This window comes from Ceratotherium simum, chromosome 12 (genome assembly GCF_057802395.1).
Source record: "Ceratotherium simum simum isolate JZ-2026a chromosome 12, ASM5780239v1, whole genome shotgun sequence".
Lineage (NCBI taxonomy): Eukaryota > Metazoa > Chordata > Mammalia > Perissodactyla > Rhinocerotidae > Ceratotherium > Ceratotherium simum.
This window is the reverse complement of record NC_141911.1, coordinates 53,153,896-53,174,259: the sequence shown is the minus strand read 5'-3', so window position 1 is coordinate 53,174,259 and position 20,364 is coordinate 53,153,896. Positions and strand designations below refer to the sequence as shown.

General features: G+C 35.6%; 1 protein-coding gene across 2 annotated transcripts in view; it reads right to left on the bottom strand.

The window, feature by feature from the left end:
- The window catches only part of SCLT1 (sodium channel and clathrin linker 1), a 171,556-nt gene that overhangs the window by 17,298 nt on the left and 133,894 nt on the right, over window positions 1-20,364 (bottom strand). Inside the window, exon 19 of one of the 2 annotated variants that reach the window (XR_015553827.1) lies at window positions 5,692-5,767. The exons of the other annotated variant lie outside the window; for it this stretch is intronic. The gene's annotated coding sequence lies outside the window, so the exon portion shown is untranslated. The remainder of the gene's footprint in view (window positions 1-5,691; window positions 5,768-20,364) is intronic. 2 annotated transcript variants of the gene reach the window in all.

Below are 20,364 nucleotides of genomic sequence, written 5' to 3'. Positions count from 1 at the left end.
CCAAAAAAGGACTCCCAACGAACCCACCTTTCACTTTCTTCTTAGTCTAAGCCATCAGCATCTTTTAACAAGACACTTACAACAGCCTTCTAAGTCCTTCTCCAGCTTTTTACTCACTTCCATTTTCTACCCATTAGCCAGAGTGATCTTTAAAAAAAAAAAATCAGATCAGGTGACTGTCCAAAACCGTCCACTGGTCTTCACTCACACTTAAAACTCTTCAACCCGGCTAATAAAACCCGACAAGATCAGGTCTCTGTCTGTAGCAGGGACAGTGTTCACCAAACATTCCACATGTTCCATATACATTTCCCAGACTCCTATGCAGTTAGATTGGGTCCATATGAGTAGTTTGGTCAATGAAGGTAAAGGGAAGTGATGTGTATTACTGCAGAGCTGATTTAGTTAGGAGCCAGTGTTCTTCCTCCATCCCTCTCTTTCCCTGTTCCAGGGATCTCGGAAAACCAGGTGTTCAAGATGGAGGAACCTCTACCAGCAGAGCCTTCCTGCCAAACCACCTTAGACATGTAATACGAGCAAGAAAAAAACCTTCATTGTGTTAAGCCTCTGAGATTTCAGTTTGCTGTGGTGGCTGGCATTATTTAATACAATACATTGCCTAAATCTGCCACTATTGCCTTTACTATTTCTTTTACTTCAAACATACCAAGGGTATTCCTGCCTTGGGATCGTTGCACCAGCTGTTCTCTGCTTGGAAGGCTCTTTCTCCTGATGTTTAAATGACAGGATCCTTTTTGTCATTAGATTTCATCTTAAGATTCATTTCCTCACAGGATCTTCCTTGTTTACCAGTCTCAGATATTCACCCATTCATTATCACATTGGTTTAATTTTCTGCATAGTACTTATTATTGATTTTAAACATGTACATATTTATTTATTTGAGAATTGCCACTTCTGCATCAATAATATAGTATCTCCCCCCCTAAAAAAGGGGACGTTGGGCTTTGCTATATCCTCAGTACGTACTTAAAGAACAGTGCCTACTCGTTGAATACGTGATGAGTGAATGGAATGCAGACTAGGAGTTGTACAAGGGCCGGCCGAGCACGTCTGGTGGTTTTTTAGCGTGGTTGGAACACAAGGAACATGAGGACAGAGGTAGAGAGACAGATTGCTGATAATAAATAAGGTGGAGGAAAGATTGTAAGAAACCTACAGGCAACAATAAAACAGAAGTCTTTAAGTAGTCAGGGCCAGCATTGTATCTGCTCTTTAGGAAAATAATTCTGACAGCAATATGAGAGCTGGCATAGAGTGAAAAAAGAAAAGTTTCTCTGATGGCAGAGAAACTAGAGTGAAGGAGGCCACTTTAACAGTCATGGTTAAAGATGTGAAGGGCCTGACAGACAGCACGGACAAACACGTTACTGCACGTTTGCACACACATAAGTATTTCTGTAAGACAGATTCCTCTACCTGGCATTGCAAGAGGATGCAGAGTTTCAATTTTGTTCGACACTGCCCCATGACCTTAGAAAAAGGATTTGCCAGTTCACATCCCCACCAATGCTGTATATCTATTCCTGTTTCCTCATATATTTGCAGACATTGCATGTTAACCATCTTTTACACGTTTGCCAACTTGCTGGGTAAAATTATTGTTTAAATTTGCATTTCTTCAGTGAATAGTGTGGCTGACCCTGGTTTGATGTGTTTAAAGCAGCAGTGTGTTTCTGCTTTGGGAGCTGCTAGTTCACATACTTTGCCCATCTTTCTATTAGGTTGTTAATCTTTTTCTTAATTATGGAACTATTGTTGGATTCCGCATATTAATCCTTTTTTTTTTGTCATTTATCTTTTATCTGTTGTATATCTTTCTTTATATAGAATTTTAATTTTTATGGTTAAATTAATCAATATTTTCCTTTTTTGCATTCTGGGTTTGGTGTTTTGATTAGCAAGACTTTTCCATTCCAAGATAATAAAAATAATCTTATTTCTTCTAATACTTTCTTTTTTTATTTAGCATTTTAATCCATCTGGAATTTACTTTATATATGAAATAAGGAATATTCTAAATGATTTAAAATTTTTCCAACATCATCTCACTATTGATTTGAAACGTCATATTATCATGAATAAAATTTCTAATTTTACATGGTTTCTGTTTTTCTGTATTCTGTTCAAATTATCTATCCCTGTGACAGTACCACCATACAGTTTTATATATTTTTGATACCTGGTAGGGAAAATCTTGTTTCATTTTATCCCCCACAGAGGTCTTTTGATTTAATCTATAAAAATAACAACAATCTCTCATTGAAGTAAGATTATTACAGATATACTACAGTTACAGATGTTATACATTAATAAGTAACTTAAAATTGTTTCCTCTTGGAAGCTCAAAATTCTCTGTGTTACATACATTTCAAGATAAAACAGTAACTAACGAGAATAATTATAGATGAATGAATAAAATTTTGCAAATTAAAGCAAACTTCAAACTAAAAGAAGATACCACAGAGGAGCTCAAATTTTTGAAAAGCTTTTGATACTAAGCTTTTTGATACTAACATGAAAAACTTCCTTCTACGGGGAAAGTATTTTATTTAATTATTTTGTGTTACATTTAATTATGGCTATACTAACTCATGGATAGATCTTAACAAATCACAGTACCTGGTAATCATATCTAATTGTCACCTGTCAGAAGGAACAGAGGTTTCCAAAGGCAACAAAACTAGTTCAGAGAGGACTCTAGTATCCTAAGTGTTTTGTGGCTATATTGGTATTTGGTTTTGTCTCCAGTATTCTCCTAACTGCAGTAAATAGGTGCACATATAGTAAGGAAGAAAATAGACAATTTATAAGAATTTAATTATTATGAAGTAGAGAGGCCAGAGGCAAACAGCCAAGAATTTTCAAGATTTGGTGAGTATAGACTAGTACTAAGTTTTTAAAGGGCGTATTTTCAGGAGGAAAGCTTTGATGCTTAACATGGTACAATAATGGCACACTGGCAAGCAGGATGCTGGGACCTAACCTGAAAAAGCTCATTTTTGATAGCTATTAATCAACATTTTTTATATGAATGGTAGAATGCATAAATTCATGGTATATACAGAGAAACCCTTATGGGGAGAGTCAAATACATCAAATGAGCCATTTGCTTTTGTAATGTATTGCTCTGTAGTTTATTTTGTAATTTATTATTAATAAAAGACCTGATTGGTTGAAGACTTGGATTGGATAATTGAATCATTCTAAAAACAAAACCATTTCTAGGGAGAGCAAATGAATCCTTCCCCAAAGACAAAGAAGTACCATCTAGCAGTTAGCCTGGTATACTAGTGGTACAACATAACAAACATCAACTAGCTAATGCCCAATATGGACGCTATTGTAAATATGTCCAGAATAGATCATCACATTTGTAACATTTTTCCATTGGAATTAAGCATAAATTTTAACTTTCTACCTCAAAAATTAGAAATTTATTATGGTTGCCATGTAATTCTGTATTATGACTAATAGGTGAAATATGTCAGTGAAAATACTTTAGTAGCTATACTTTTTTATTGCAGAAAGATATTTGACTTGATTTCATATATATTCCTCAATGTTATTTATGTCTCCAAAGAGGAGGGATACAACTCATATATCTTGCCTGAAATCTAGTGCTTTCTAGAGCTAGTAATGTTTTTGTACAATTAAAAATGAAATAAGCATGTAAGCTTCTCATACATGTCTTGTGCATTATGGCATCGTTTACTCCGAACACAACAATCTTTTAGCATTTATAAAGGCTGTTCCCTAAGCCTAGTGTTTGCTTCCTAAATACTTTACATGCCAGGCATGGAGTTACCCTATATTTGTTATCATATAAATAAAGCCCCACAATAACACACGGAGTTATATAGATAAGTCAGAATGACTCCTGACTTAGTGCTCTTATCTATAATGCTGCGCTGCCTTCTTATGTGCTAAAAATATTATACTGTTTCTCAACATTATTAAATATATAATCCTTTTATGAAAGTAATCTTAATGCAAAATCTTGTAAAATAGTTTCTATTTTGAAAGTAAACATTTTAGTTTTGACAAGTCAGAGCATACTAACACAGTCTTAATGACATGGTAGAGACAAGCAGAAGGTCTTTCTTAGTATATTGGAATGTATTTCCATTTCCAACCCTGTGATTTAAACAATCAACATAGGCATATCAAGCAAAGGTTAACTGTATCCCATGAAAACCAGATTTTCCTATGTAAAATCCTGAACATATACAATGAAACCTTGTTAGAATATAATGCTTTCTCGCATTTTTATAATTTTATAAAAATTATATAACCAAGAAATATTTACCTTTTGCATAATTATTCCTTTTTAAAAAGATGTCTAAAAATATGACTAAATCTAAAAATTCAAAGCATGTAAAAAATGTAACCTATTTATTTTTATTATTATTTTTTGTAACTTATTTATTTTTGATAACCAGTTTATTCTTAAGTAATCTTCCTCAACCTACTCAACCTACCAAAAATGCTACCGAACATGGAGCTTTTTAAATTTAATAAAAACAGTGCTCTAACCCATGGAACAAAGACCAGTTGTCACAAAAGCAGGAGAGGTGATGGCTGGAAAAATCTGGTTCCTTTTCTCCTGTCTTTAATAACAGCATTCAAAGTAGGATTCTTTCTCTAGTTAGTTATTGTGGATTTATTAAAAACTGTGTTACACTGAACTAGAATGGCAGAAGAAAAAGCAGTGACAATAATTAAGATCCATTTGAACCTGAAAGGATAGGACCAGGGTAAGAATTGAAAAAGACATTGAAAATATCTCAAGGACAGTCAAGGACCAGCAATTCAGAACAGTGTGGCAACTAAAATCCACCCCCCAAAAAATCTGAGTATAGAATATTTCTAATTCTAAATAAGAATATGTAATATTTGCATGACGCTGTACAGTTTATAAGATGCTTTGATATTTACACTATTACGTAAATAATCCTAGCAACCTAATGCAGGTTTTATTCTTATAGATGATAAAATTGATTTATACATAATTACACATTTCTGGGGCAGACTTTGGATTTGAATCTAGCGTTTTAGCTTTTTATATACCACAACTGGACTCCTACACGAAGATTTTAAGACAGTCACTCATGTTTAGGAGAAAATTTTTAGGTCTTTAATACTGATAGTTCATTGTTTAAGGCCACTGATAAATGTATTATTCTAAGCCTATGTTTTTCAACATCTAAAAGGCTATTAAATTAAGAGTTATGCATAAAAGATGGAGACTATTTTGGGAAGACATACACAGTCCTCTAAGATGTTATGTAAACTGGAAATAAAATGAACATAATGCCTTTAGTTATGCACCAAGTGGATGATATGAAAAGTTCATATTAATTCTGAAACATTACTTAATAAGCTTTGAGAGCAATGTAAGTTCTTAGCAATGACATACACATTGAGTTTGATATAAGTTCAAATTCATAGAAATGGTGAAAGAAATAAAGAATTAATTCACTAAAAGTAGAGATCAAATTGCTAAAAATCTGGTAGCAGAGTGAGCCTCCATTAGTATAGATCTTCATAGTCTGACTCTCCAACTAGAATGTAGTGTCTGACGGCAGGGTGATGTCTGCTCACTTTTGTATTGATGTTAAAAGCTATTTTTTAAAATATTGTATAATACAAGAAAAACAATAATCTTACCCATGTTCGATGTCAAGTGATGGTATTATCCTCTTGATTTTGAAGGAAATATTCTATTTCCTTTTTTTCCTTTTATCTAAGAGGTAAAAAAAATCACTATATTACTGGAAATTTGGTAGTTTTAATTTATTTAGGGTTTGGAAGGTTGTTTACCAAAACCTGGTTTTTAAGGCTGGACAGAAAAGGAGGTAAGCTTTGAATCTGAAAAAAATCCTCATTATATTTAGTGGATTCAGTGTACAACTGGAGTCACGAGACAAACTGTTTCTTGCCTATTTAGGCTGGCAGGACTTTGTTAGCTAACGTGATCTGCTGAGCACATCTGACCAGGGTGCACCAGCACTGGTGGAAAGTCCAAATAAATTCACAAACCAAGATCCCATTTAAGTAGGAACGTTCCTTAGAAGGTTGGCTGGTTTGTTTTAAATTGCTTATTCTATGAATTATTTCTACGTATTTCTCTCTTAGGGCAGTTAACAGCTTCATGTTGCTACGTTAGGCATTTTATATTTATGGGAAATTGTTCTCAAAAAAGATTCTCTTATTTTTTTTCCTCCCCACAACCCCAGTACATAGTTGTGTATTCTAGCTGTAGGTCCTCTAGTTCTTCTACGTGAGCCACCACCACTTCACGGCTACTGACAGACGAGTGGTGTGGTTCCCTGACCGGGAACCGAACCTAGGTCTCTGAAGTGGTGAGAGTGTCGAACTTTAACCACTAGGCCATCAGGGCTGGCTCAAGATTCTTTGTTTTTAATTGAGAATCCAACAAGGAGGCAGCAGAGCAAAGCAAAGATGAAATCTATGGGGCAAATGAAGAGCTTGGCCTTATACTAGAGCAGGGACAGTTTATCTCCTGTTATAGCAGGGTATATGGGAAGAGATGCATTACAGGAATATAAATGCAGTCATGGAAATTGTGAAAGTTCTCTTCTGATTGCTTCTCTTTTCTCAGTGAAATAGGAATTGAGGTTACCAAATGAAGGTGATGATGAGGGAAGGGATGTAAAAGGTTTGAGGGAAAACGAGAGGGTATGAGTTACCAAGGAGGAGAGAACATACAGATTGATTGCGTGGCAGCATAAGGACTGCTTCTGTGATCATGAATTTAAAGTGAGACACCAGCGTGGCTGTGTGTTTATCTGCAGCCACCTGGAGCTGACTGGGTGAAGGTACAGAGAGGAAAACGAGCTGGATTTAACCAGGGCTTGTTTGGCAAAAAGAAGAGAAAGAGGTTGAGGAGAGTTGAGGATGATTATCCCTGCTGACCCTACCTAAAACTGCACTCCCTCTAAAAATATACACACTGCCTATTCCCTTTTTCTGCTTTATTTTCCTCTTTAGCACTTATCATTATCTATCACATTAGATATTTATTTTCTTTTGTTTACTGTCTGTCTCTCCTACTAGAATGAAAGCTCCACGAGGGCAGGAATTTTTGCCTGTTTTGCTCACTGCTATTGTCTTTTCAAAGGTATGATTCCTTGCTGGATAACGGCAAAGCAGTTATCAGAGTATCTGCCCTCCCCCACTCCCCACCACCGCCCTGTGGTTCAACAAAGACATGACTGGCTGGTCTACTACACGGCAGCTATTTTTAAAGGACTGGGTGCTTTGGATATAATTGTGATCTTTAAAACAGCTAACATTAATTTCTTATTCTTATTATATCACGGGGACCTTAAGGTGATGAAGGTTTCTCTAAAATTTTCTTAAGTAGAAGCGAGTAATAAAAAGTGGAAAGTGATGAAAAATGAGATTGGAACATATGAGGGCCAGATCAGAATATCCCTGTGGCCAACTTCTTCCTAATTGGGGGTGGGAAGTGATGGGAGAGTGGAATGAATTAACAAGGTTTATATTATAAAAGGTATCTCTGGCATAGTGTAGAAAATGGATTAGAGGGAAGATAAGCTTGGGGCTCCAGAAACCAATCAGAACGTTGTTGCAGTAACCCAGGTGAGAGATGAGGGTGGCCTGAACTAAGGTAGGTGTAGTGAGGATAAAGGCAAATGGATTTGAAAAACATTAAGGAAACAGAATCAGCCAGACTCGATGACTGACTGTGGAGGTATAGGAAAGGAGGTAGAGAGAGGAGCCAGGACAGTCTGCTCTTCTAGTCAATCTATGGACCACATCCAGGTTGTTTTCAATCCCGACTATTGGAAACTACATGGCTACTTCCACAGTATTTGAATTTTAGCTAAAAACACCATCAAAAAACTCATGAAAAACAAAGAATTTCCAGTGTTCAAAAGAATTAAGGTATGACGGTATGATGACAGGCAGCAGGCTTGATGAGATTTTTTTGACACAGGACTCATTTCAGTAAACTCCTTTACATCAGTCATAAACAAGGTGACCTACTCTGCTTGCTCATAAAGCTGGCATTACACCCCAGAACTCAGGCTGAAGGGATTCTTCTTTGGTCTTGTACTGCCAGCTAGCAAAAACTCCTTCAAAAAATCACATTTCAATAATTCTCAAATAAATCACCTATAAACATTTACAGAATACTTATCAAGTGCCCAACACTATGCTATGAACTTTATGTTTATGTAAATATTTATGCTCATATATACATATGCATTCAACATATATACATATGCATTCAAATACTATGTGCCAGAAATCGCTGGCAGACTGGTGTCTGTGGACACAAAAGCCCAGTTCACAGAGGTCTGCAAGGTGTAATTCTGCAGTTAATAGAGTGAAGAGATAGAGAGTCAAGACGCTAACAGTCTTGCTGAACACTTTCAAAGGTGTACCAACACCCTAAATCAGAATAAATTTGGATATTTTCAGGTAAGTATACTAGTACAATAAAGCAGGTATATAAAATATTAATATGCTTCTATTCTTGCAGAGTAAATATATATCATTTTAATAATCTACATGTAATTTTAATACAAAGAGAATATTAAACCAAACTGATTTATTCATTACTTTTTTTTATGAGAACCATGGAAATGTAATGGGACCCACAAAGGGGTGGCACTGCTTTTCTCTTAAACTTGATGCAAAATATTTGCCAAGTGACAAAAGCTTTCTCTGAATACACTTATGGTTTCTAATCATCAAAGCATACTGACTGATGAAATGGGATGTTAAATCTTTACAGGACATCCTCAGCATGGGCAGTCTCTCACTAAGCAAGAAGTGCAGTTACAAATTATGCTACATTTTCCAAGACATATTTAAGATCTCAGCCAATATGACAGTCACTTTTTCATCTCCTATTTCAACACTGTGATACAAATAAACTGAAGTTAGGCACTTCTGGTTCATTAGAATATCGTGTTCTTTTGTCCTAGGCTTAGGACTCTACACTATTAGTTGCTTCAAGGTACAATATAGTTGTTTTTAAATGCTGTCTTGACTTAGCTTTGAGGCCCTGGCTAGAGGCCCAGGGATTTCCCTTCTTGAGCAGCTGATTAAATTCACACTCCCAATCACTTCTCTTATTGGGCTCTCACACTCTGGGCCACTGTACACTTGCCTTAACTGCCCAGGGCCCGATAGCAGACAAGCAGGGACAGTCCCTATGCCTCAGAGCCTGCGGAAATCATTCAAATTAGCCAATCCTAAGCCTACTTACCCTGCCTCATTCCTTCCAGCAGAAACCATAACAAAGGCACTTGCCCACAGGTCTCCCCAACTCCTTTTGCCTTGCAACCAACCCTGAGCAGTGCTGTGTGGTGTGCTGTGTTCACCCCGGGGAACTGTGAATATAGGAAATTGTAAAACTTTTTCTGGTCTCTCTCTCTCCATCTGCGTCTGGCCTCACTATATCTCACTCAAGGTAATATGGTTAAACACAAAGGTACACAACATATTTCTTTTAGTTAAGAAACAATACTAAGATCAACTGCTAATGTTTACTAATTAGAAGTAATATGTTGTATAAGCACAACATTTGTTCTAATGACCCTGAGGCTAATTCCCTGTAACAGTTCTAATTGATTTATTTTGTAGCTACAGTCCATTTCAACTTCTAGGATGCTGTAATTGACCACAGACACAAGTAAACTCTGTTATAAGACAAAAATTATCTAAAGCCTAGTTTTCAACAAGATATGTTATATAAATTACTGTACTAAATGAGGTAGGATATTTTTAAAGAGTACATGTTTGGATCCAGTAAAGACACACTAGATTATTCAGATTAATTGATCCATTAAAAATGCTACAACAATTTAAAAGCATTGACGAGATGAAAATATAGCAAGAAGTCCCAAGACAATTTTTGAATAAAAGCTTGTAATAAGAAAAATAAGCAGAGTATTGGGGCACCAACGCTTCCTATGCCCTGGAAGGCGTTTATCATACCCCACATTTAGGATCTGGTTCTGTTACCACTCAGAGGAAGGGGTGTGGTAGAGGAACCCTCTCCAACGTTGATCTGAAAAGGTGTACCCTTCAGAGTAAAGGCAAACCATGTCTGAATCCATGCCTCTTCCCTCAAAGTCACAGGACTACAGAGAAGCTACTTTGGTCATGAACAAAGCAGAAGAAAATAAAAAAGGAACACTCCTGAGAAGTTGTGGCCACAGACCAGCCATCTTACAGATTGACCTCAAAAACCAAATACCTGCGGTAGGCCAGACTACCAGGAGTACTCTCAGGCACTCAGAAGCAGCTAAGGCAAGCCTCTCTATGAAAGCCCCAGAATAGCAATTTTCCAGGACAATTACTAACAAGCAGATAGAGAAACCAGACAACATGCATAGAAACCAGCAGAAACAGACCTGTCTAATGATGGCAAATGGAATTATCAGATGCAGACTTTCAAATAATGCTTACCATTTAAAAAGAAAAGCATCACAAACTGGAAAATATCAGCAAGGTACAGGAGGCTATGAGCACATAAAATAGCAGACTTGAAAAAGAGCTAAATAGAACTTCTAGACATAAAAAAATACCTTAAAATAAAAACTCAATGGGCATATATAGCAGCAGATTGAACATAATAAAGAGAATTTATGAAATATAAGATGGATTTGAAGAAACTGTCTGAATACAGCACAGCGAAAGAAAAAGATGGAAATAAAGAAGGTAAGAGACACAGGAATGGAATATAAAAGTCTAATATACCTTTGACCAGGGTCCCAGGAAGATGGGAGAGGAGAACCGACCAAAGGTAATATTTGCTTTGTTTTGTAAATCAACCTTATTGAAGTATAATTACAGAAAACAAAATGTAGCCACTTTGAATGCAGAGTTTGGTGAGGTTTGACAAATGTGTACACCCACATAACTACAACCACAGTTAAGATATAGAACACGTCCCTCACTCCAAAATGTTCCCTCAGGACCCTCTGCGGTCATTGCCCCACCCCCACCCCAGCCCTAGGCATCCACCAAACTATTTCGTTATAGATTAGAATTGTCTTTTCTAGAATTTCATATAAATAGGATCATACAGTATGCACTCTTCTTTGTCTGGCTTTTGTTTCATCTCATTTTTGAGATTCATCCATGTTGTTGCCTGTGTCAGTAGTTTGTTCCTTTTCATTGCTGGGTGTTTACCCACGTGCCTGTTGATGGACATTTGGCTTGTTTCCCATTTTGGGCTATGATAAATGAAGCACCTATAAACATTTGTGCACAAGTTTTTTGTGTGAATATGTGTTTTCATTTCTCTTGGTTAAATACCTATGAGCAAAACGGCATGGTCACACAGTAAGTACACATTTAACTTTGTAGTAAACTGACAAACTTTATTAATGAGTTGTAAGATTTTTTTTTTAATAATCTGAATACAAGTCCTTTGTCAGATAAACTAATTGCAAATCTTTTCTCAGAGACTTGTTTTCATTTTCTTGATGGTGGCTTTTCAAGAGTAGAAGTTTTTAATTTAATGTAGTCTAATTTATCAATTTTTTTCTTTTACGATTTGTTCTTCATGTGTCCTGTGTAAGAAATTTTTGCTTACCACAGATTTTCTTCAGGTTTCTTCTAGAAGTTTTATTGTTTTCTGTTTATGTTTAGGACTATGATTCATTGCAAGTCATTTTTGTGTATGATGTGATGTAATGGTGTGGTAGGTAGCCTCTAAAATGGTCCCCAACTTCCCTACCTCCTGGTATTCAGACCCCACACTCAAAGGGGGCTGTACCCAATGACTCACTTCTAATTAATGGAAAAAGGTTCAAGTGATGGAAAGTCACTTTTAAGATTAGGTTAAAAAACACCATGACTTTTGTTTTGGTTTTCCCCTCCCTCCAACCCTCTCTTTATCTGCCTGTCTCTCTCTCAGCACTCACTCTGAGGGAAGCAAGCTGCCACGTTTTGGTAGACCTATGAAGAGGCCCACAAGGCAAGGAAACGATGGCTCCTGCCAACAGCAGTGAAGACCTGAGGCTTGCCACAGCTATAGAGTGAGCTTGGGAATGAATCCTCCCCTGGTGGAGCCTTGAGATGACTGCAGCTTCAGCCAATACCTGATTGCAGCTTCATGGAGATCCTGCATCAGTGGCAGTCCGATTCAGATGTTCCTGGATTCCTGATCCATAGAAACTGTGAGATAATAAATGTTTGTTGTTCTAAGCCACTAAGTTTTGGAGTAATTCGTTATGTAGCAGTAGATAACTAATATAAGGGCTTTTCATTAAATTTGGAAAAAGTTTGGCCATTATTTCTTAAAATACCTCTACTCCCAATCCTACCTTTCTTTATACTGCTTGGTATTGTCCCTCAGGTCACTGAGGCTCTCTGCTCACTTTTTTCTTTTTTACTCATCATACTTCATTTTTGGATAGTTTTCTTTTTTCTTTTTTTGCTGTCTTCAAGTTCTCTGATCATTTCTTCTGCAGTGTATAGTTTGCTGTTAGTCCCATCCAGTAAGTTTTTAAATTTCCAATATTATAATTTTCATCCCCAAATTTCCTTTTGTTTCCTTCTTGTATATTCCATTTCTCTCCTCATCATCTTCACGTGTTCCTTTAAATTACTGAGCATATTTATAATCGCTGGTTTAAAGTTCTGGTCTATTAATTGCACCACCTCTGTCATTTCTGGGTGTGTTTCTATGAACTGATTTTTTTCTCTGGTACCATGTTTCTTACATAGTAATAAAAGTGTTGGATTTGCTCTGGCAGGCAGTTAAATTACTTCTCGAGGACAAGCTTGATTATTTTGAAGCTTGGTTTCAAGTCTTGTCAAGGTGAATTTAGACTACCTTTTATTCTGGGCTGGTTTAGTTCTATTAATAAGGTAAAGTGATTCTGGGATCTTTACCGCATGCCCTGTGTTTTCAGCAAGGATTCTCCACCCTGGCTGGGCAGAACTTGAACATCTCCCAGCCCTGTGTGAGCTCTTGATGTTTCTCAGCTTACAGCTCCTTAGTGATTGTTTGCCTGGCCTCTTAGAATTTCACTCTAAGCGTTATGACTTGGATTTTAGAAACACAATCCAGGGGACCACTATGAGGATTTCTGGAGCTGTTTCTCTGTGTAGCTCCATCTTCTCTGGTTCTCTGCCCTGCAAATTTCAGTCACCTCAGGCATCAACTTCTGATCGCTGTCTCCTCAACTGAGAGAAATTACTGGGCAGTGGCTGGGATCTCCCTTCCCTGGACCATGGTCCTCAAGTGCCTTTAGACAGGAATCCAAGATGATTCTAGATTTTATCTTGTTTGTTTCCTGTCTCTCTCATGGATCAGAAAAACAATTGTTTCAAATATTCTGTCCAGTTCTCTAGTGGGAAGTTAAGTCTGGCACCAGTTACTCCATCATGGCAGGAAGTAGACCATATTTGAAGAATTGATATCTGGCAATTTTCTGGAACCAATACCAATCCACACTTTCAAAAGGCCAAAATACAACAAATGAAATCAAATTCATATCTAGATACATCACAGTGAAATTACAGAAAAATAAAAGGAACATTTTAATAGCAGCCACAGGAAAAGAGATTACTTTCAAAGAGGTGACAAATAGATGGACAGATGACTTCTCAACAGAAACAATTGAAGTCAGAGGTTAGCAGATTGTTGTTTTTAATTTTCTGGAAGAAAATAGCTGTCAACTTAGAATTCTACACCCAGCAAAAATATAATTCAAGGGGCTGGCCCGGTGGCATAGTGGTTGAGTTTGCATACTCCACTTCGGTGGCCCAGGGTTTGTGGGTTTGGATCCTGGGTGCAGACCTACACGCCGCTCATTAAGCCAGGCTGTGGCAGTGACTCATATACAATATGGAAGAAGATTGGCATAGATGTTAGCTCAGGGACAATCTTCCTCACCACCCCCCCCAAAAATTGTTCAAATATGAACATAAAATAAATAAATATTACAGACAAACAGAAGTTGAGAACTCATCGCCAGCATATCCTCACTAAAGGAACTTCTGAAAAATATAATTTAGACACAAATAAGATAGTCCCAGCTGGAATGTTTGTGATATAAGAAGAAATGCAGAACAAAGAGGGAGGTAAAGATATGGGCTAATATAAATGAACAATAATTATATAAAACAATTAATAGGGTGAAACAAAACATTATGAAGCAGACTTTAGAATCTGGCAATGATAACATACAAATTGGGCAATAAATGGTGTTAATATGTTACAAAGTTCTCACATTATCTGTAAGGAGGATAAAGGCTTTGATTAACTTTGGACTTTTCTATGGTAAATATATATGGTATAATTTCTAGGGTAAGAATACAAAGTTTTTAATTTCCAAAACTTAGGGGGAGAAGTGGAATGATTCAAAAAATATTAAGTCAATAAAAAAGATGAGAAAGGAAAGAAAAAGAAAGCAAAGATGACAGAAACAGAAAGTACTAAAACAAAACCATGACAACAAATCTCAGTATACTTTGGATTACACTGAACATATATGCACTAAATGGTCTAAAACAGAACCATAAACTGTTTCTAAGAGACACATCTATGGAAAAGAGAAGTAATTAAAAAGATAACTAAAATGTCCCCACACGTTTAGAAATTTAAAAACGCACATATAAATAACACATGGATTGAAAGAAAAAAATGATAATGAAAATTAGAGAATATTTTGAACTAAATAATAGTGAATATACTACATATATCAAAACTTGTATGGTAAAGCTATGTCAGTATCTGGGGAAAAATTTATAACATTTAAGAATGCATGCATTAGGAAAAAAGAAAAGGTGAAAATTTGTGAGATATGCTTCTATTTCAAGAAGTTATAAAAGGAATAGCAACATGAAAATAACGTAAGCAGAAAGAGAGAAGTAATAAAGAGCAAAAAGTAATAAAATAAACAAAACAGAAAAGATTAAAAAATCAAAGGTTAGTTATTTATAAAGCGGAATGAAATTGACAAACCTCTGGTGGTGCAAACGATCACCAATATCAGTAATGCAGAAGGGGTTATCACTACAGATGCTTCAGACATCAAACAAATAAGAAGATATTATGAACATATATCCAAAAATTTTGAAAATTTAGAAGACATGGATATATTTCTAGAAAAATATAATTTACCAAAACTATTTCAGAGAAGAAATAGAAAATCGGAAGAGTTCTATAATTGTTAAATTGAATCAACGATCAAAAATATTCCCACAGAAATCCCAAAACAACAACAACAAAACTCCAGGCCAAGAGAGTTTCACTGGAGAGATCTATCAAATGTCCAAAGAATAAACATTTCTAATATACAAAATTTACGAGAAAATAGAAGAAGGGCCAGTCCCCAATTTGTTTTTGAGGTTAGCATAACTTTGATACTACAACTTAATAACAAGAGTGCACCAATACAGTATTTCAGGTCAATCTCTCTAATGAACATAGATGAAAACATACTAAACAAAATACTAGCAAACCAAACCCAGCAATACATAAGGAGAATGCATTACAATCGTGCTGGTTTTATTATATGAATGCAAATTTTGTACACTAGCAAAATATATCCATAAAATTTATCCCATTAACAGAGTAAAGAGAAAAAAATAAAATGATTACCTCAAACAATATAGAAAAAGCTTTTATAAAATTCAGTATTTGTGATAAAAACTCTAAGTAAAATAAGAAGGAAACTTCCTGACTCTGATGAAAGTTAACTCCAAATACAGAAAACTCTGATTCTGCACTGTACTGGAGGTCTAGTCGGTGCAACAGGCAAGAAAGAGAAATAAAATATATGATGATTGGACAGAAATAAAACTGTTATATTCATAGATGATATAATTATATATAAACAAAATCCAAAACATGCATTAATCTTTTAAATTATGTAGAAAACAAAATGTGAAGTTACAAACCAAAGTTGCAATAACACTAGCTTTTAGACTAATAATTGCTTTTGAAAAAATGTATGTCTCTTAAATCATGTAGAAAACAAAAAGTGGAATTATATTTTGTTTTCTACATGATGTAAGAGACTAATATATTTAAAAACATTATTTGTTTATATTTTTGGACACAATGTATAAAAATATAATTTTGTGACACCAACACCTGAAAAGAGTGGGGATGGGGCTATAAAGGATCAAAGTTTTTGTATGTTATTGAGATTAAACTGGTATAAACCCAAATTAGAATGTTATAACTTTAGGATGTTACATATAATCCCATAGTAACCTCAAAGAAAACAGCTCTAGAATATACACAAAAAGGAATGAGAAAGGAACTTACATGTTTCCCTACAAAAAATCAACTAAACATAAAAGACAGAAACACAGAAAATGAGGGACAAAAAAGCTATAAGGTATATAGAAAACAAATAGTAAAATGACAGAAGTCCCTCCTTATCAGTTATCCTTGAAAGAGAAGGAGATTCTGGCATATGCATGCTACAACATGGATGAGCCTTGGGGACACGGTGCTGGCTGACATAAGCCAGTCACAGGGTGACAGATGCTAAGTGATTCCACTCATATAAGGTACTTAGAGTAGTCAAGGTCATGTAGACAGAAGCTGGAGTAGGAGTTGTCAGCGGCTGTGGGGAGAGGGCATTGGGAGTAGTGTTTAATGGATATGGAGTTTCAGTTTTTCAAGATGAAAAGAGTTCTGGAGATGGATGGTTGGTGATGGTTGCACAATAATGTGAATGTACTTAATACTACTGAACCGTACACTTAAAAATGGTTAAGATGGTAAATGTTGTATGTGTATTTTGTCACAATAAAAAAATGGAAAAAAAAAAAGGTGGAATCAATCCATCAACTGGTGATTGGATGAGCAAAATGTGGTATATCCATACTATTGACTCATCAATAAAGATAAACTCAATACTGACCCATGATACAATATGGATGAATCTCAAAAACACTCTAAGGGAAAAGCCAGATGCAAAAGAAACACATAGTGTGTGCTTGCATGTGTAGGAAATGTCCAGAAAAGGCAAATCTATAGAGATAGCAAGAAGATTATTGATTGCCAGTGGTAGGAAGTGTGTATTGCTAGCAGTGGGCATGAGGGATTTGTAGGTTGATGGAAATGTGCTAAAACTAGATTGACGTGATGCTTGCACAATTCTCTAAAATTACTATAAATCACAGAAATTGTACACTTAACGGAGTGAGTTATATACTATGCAAATTATACCACAATAACAAATTTTTGGAAAATAAAATCCAAAAGAATCTCCAACTTTTTGTACCGAGCAAGGTCATTGGTTAAAAAAAATCAATATCAAAAAGCATTTGTATTTCTGTATACAAGCAACAATCAGACAGTAAAATCAAAGAGATACCATTTATAATACCATAAAAATATCAATTACTAAAACATATCAAATAAATCTAACAAAGATGTTTAAGACTTCTACAAGGAAATTAATAAACCTTATTGAGAGGTATTAAAAATATGTAAAGAAATGGAGAGAGATTTCATATCCACAGATTAGAAGCTTTAATATTAGAAAAATTTTAATTATGTTACTTGCTCCAAATTTATTTATAAAGTCAATGCAACCCCAATCAAAATCCCACCATATTTCTTTATGGAACTTGAGAAGACAATTTTAATATGAACACAGAAATGCCCAGGGCCAAAAATAGATAAGACATTTTTGAGAAAAAGAACAAGTAAGAGGGGTGGTTGTATCAGATATCAAGTCACTTTTCTAACCTTGTATTTGTTTTCAAAAGTGTCTTATAAAGCTATAATAAACACAGTAGAGCGGTATTGACACAGGATAGGCAGACAAACGAGCGAAACATAAAGCTCAGGAACAGACTCATCCACATATGGACACAAATTATGACAAAGGTGGCACTGCAAAGTAGTGAGGAAATGACAATTTTATCATTAAAGGTTGCAGTGAGCACATTTTCATCTATCTATTGGCCATTTGTATGTCTTCTTTGGAAAAATGTCTATTCAGTTCCTCCCAATTTTAACTGAATTGTTTTTTGCTATTGAGTTGTATGAGTTCTTTGTATGTTTTGGATATTAACCTCTCATCAGATATATGATTTGCAAATATTTTCTCCTATTCCACAGGTTGCCTTTTCATTTTGGTGATTTTTTTCTTTTGCTGTACAAAAGCTTTTTAGTTGGATGTAGTCCCACCTACTGATTTTTGCCTTTGTTGCTTGTGCTTTTGGTGTCACTTCCAAAAAGTTGTTGCCAAGATCAATGTCAAGCAGCTGTTGCCCTACGTTTTCTTCTAAGAGTCTTACGGTTTTTGGTCTTATGTTCAATTTTTTTTGTTTGGTGAGGAAGATTGGCCCTGAGCTAACATCTGTGCCAATTTTCCTCTATTTTGTATGTGGGATGCCACCACAGCATGACTTGATGAGCAGTGCGTAGGTCTGCGCCCGGGATCCGAACCTGTGAAACCTGGGCCGCCAAAGCGGAGTATGGGAACTTAACCACTATGCCACTGGGCCAGCCCCCTTATGTTTAATGTTTGTGAGTGGTGTTAGAGGGGGTCCAATTTCATTTTTATGCATATGGTTATCCAGTTTTCAAACACCATTTATTGAGGAGACTATCCTTTCTTCATTGAGTATATTTGGCTCCCTTGTCAAACATTAGTCAACAGTATATGCAGGGGTTTATTTCTGGGCTCTCTCTTCTGTTCCGTTGGTCCATGAGTCTATTTTTATGTCAGAACCATAATGTTTTGATTACTAAAGCTTTGTATTATAATTTGAAATCAGGAAATGTGATGTCACCAGCTTTGTTCTCCGTCCTCAAGATTGCTTTGGTTATTTAGGGTCTTTTGTGGTTCCATACAAATTTTCGGATTGTTTTTTTAAAAAATGCCATTGATAAGGATTGCATTGAATCTACAGATGGCTTTGGGTAGACTGGACATGTTAACAATATTAATTTCTCCAATCCATGAACATGGGACATCTTTGCATTTGTTTGTGTCTTTTTCAATTTCTTCCATCAAAGTCTTGTAGTCTTTAGTGTACAGTGCTTTCACCTCCTTGGTTAAATTTGTTCCTAAGTATTCCCACTCACAATAGCATCAAAAACAATAATTCTGATGCTATTGTGAATGGGATTATTTTCTTTATTTCTTTTTCAGATATTTCATTATTGGTATATAAAAATGCTACTGATTTCTGAATGTTGATTGTATATCCTGCAACTTTACCAGATTCATTGATTAGTTCTAACAGGTTTTTGATGGGGTCTTTACGATTTTCTCTATACAAAATTATATCATCTGCAAATAAAGACAATTTTACTTCTTCCTTTCTGATTTGGATGTCTTTTCTTGCTTTATCTTGCCTGATTGCTCTAGTATGGACTTCTAGTACTATGTTGAATAAGAGTAGTGAGAGTAGGCACCCTTGTCTTATTCCTGATCTTAGAGGAAAAGTTTTCAACTTTTCACTGTTGAGTATGATGTTAGCTGTAGGCTTGTCATACATGGCCTTTATCATGTTGAGATATGTTTCTTCTATACCCAATTTCTTGAGGGTTTTCATTATAAAAAGATGCTGTATTGTGTCAAATGCTTTTCCTGCATTTCTGCATTTGATTAAGATGATCACAAGATTTTTACTTTTCATTCTAGCAATGTGGTATATAATATTTATTGATTTGCATATGTTAAACCATCTTTGCATCCCAGGGAGAAATCCCACTTGATCATGGTGTATAATCTTTTTAATGTGCTGTTGAATTCAGTTTGCTAATATTTTGTTGAGAATTTTTACATTTATATTCATCAGGGATATTGGTCTGTAGTTTTCTTTTTTTTTTTTTTTGTTTTTTTTTTTTTTTTATTGCAGTAACATTGGTTTATAACATTGCAAAAATTTCAGGTGTACATCATTGTACTTCTATTTCTGCATGGACTACATCATGTTCACCACCAAAATACTAATTACAACCCATCACCACACACATGTACCGAATTATCCCTTTCACCCTCCACCCTCCCCTTCCCCTCTGGTAACCACCAATCCAATCTCTGTCCCTATGTGTTTGTTTATTGTTGTTATTATCTACTACTTAATGAAGGAAATCATACGGTATTTGGCCTTCTCCCTCTGACTTATTTCACTTTGCATTATACCCTCAATGTCCATCCATGTTGTCACAAATGGCTGGATTTCGTCGTTTCTTATGGCTGAGTAGTATTCCATTGTGTATATATACCACAGCTTCTTTATCCATTCGTCCCTTGATGGGCACTTAGGTTGCTTCCAAGTCTTGGCTATTGTGAATAAGGCTGCAATGAACACAGGGGTGCATGTACCTTTGCAAATTGG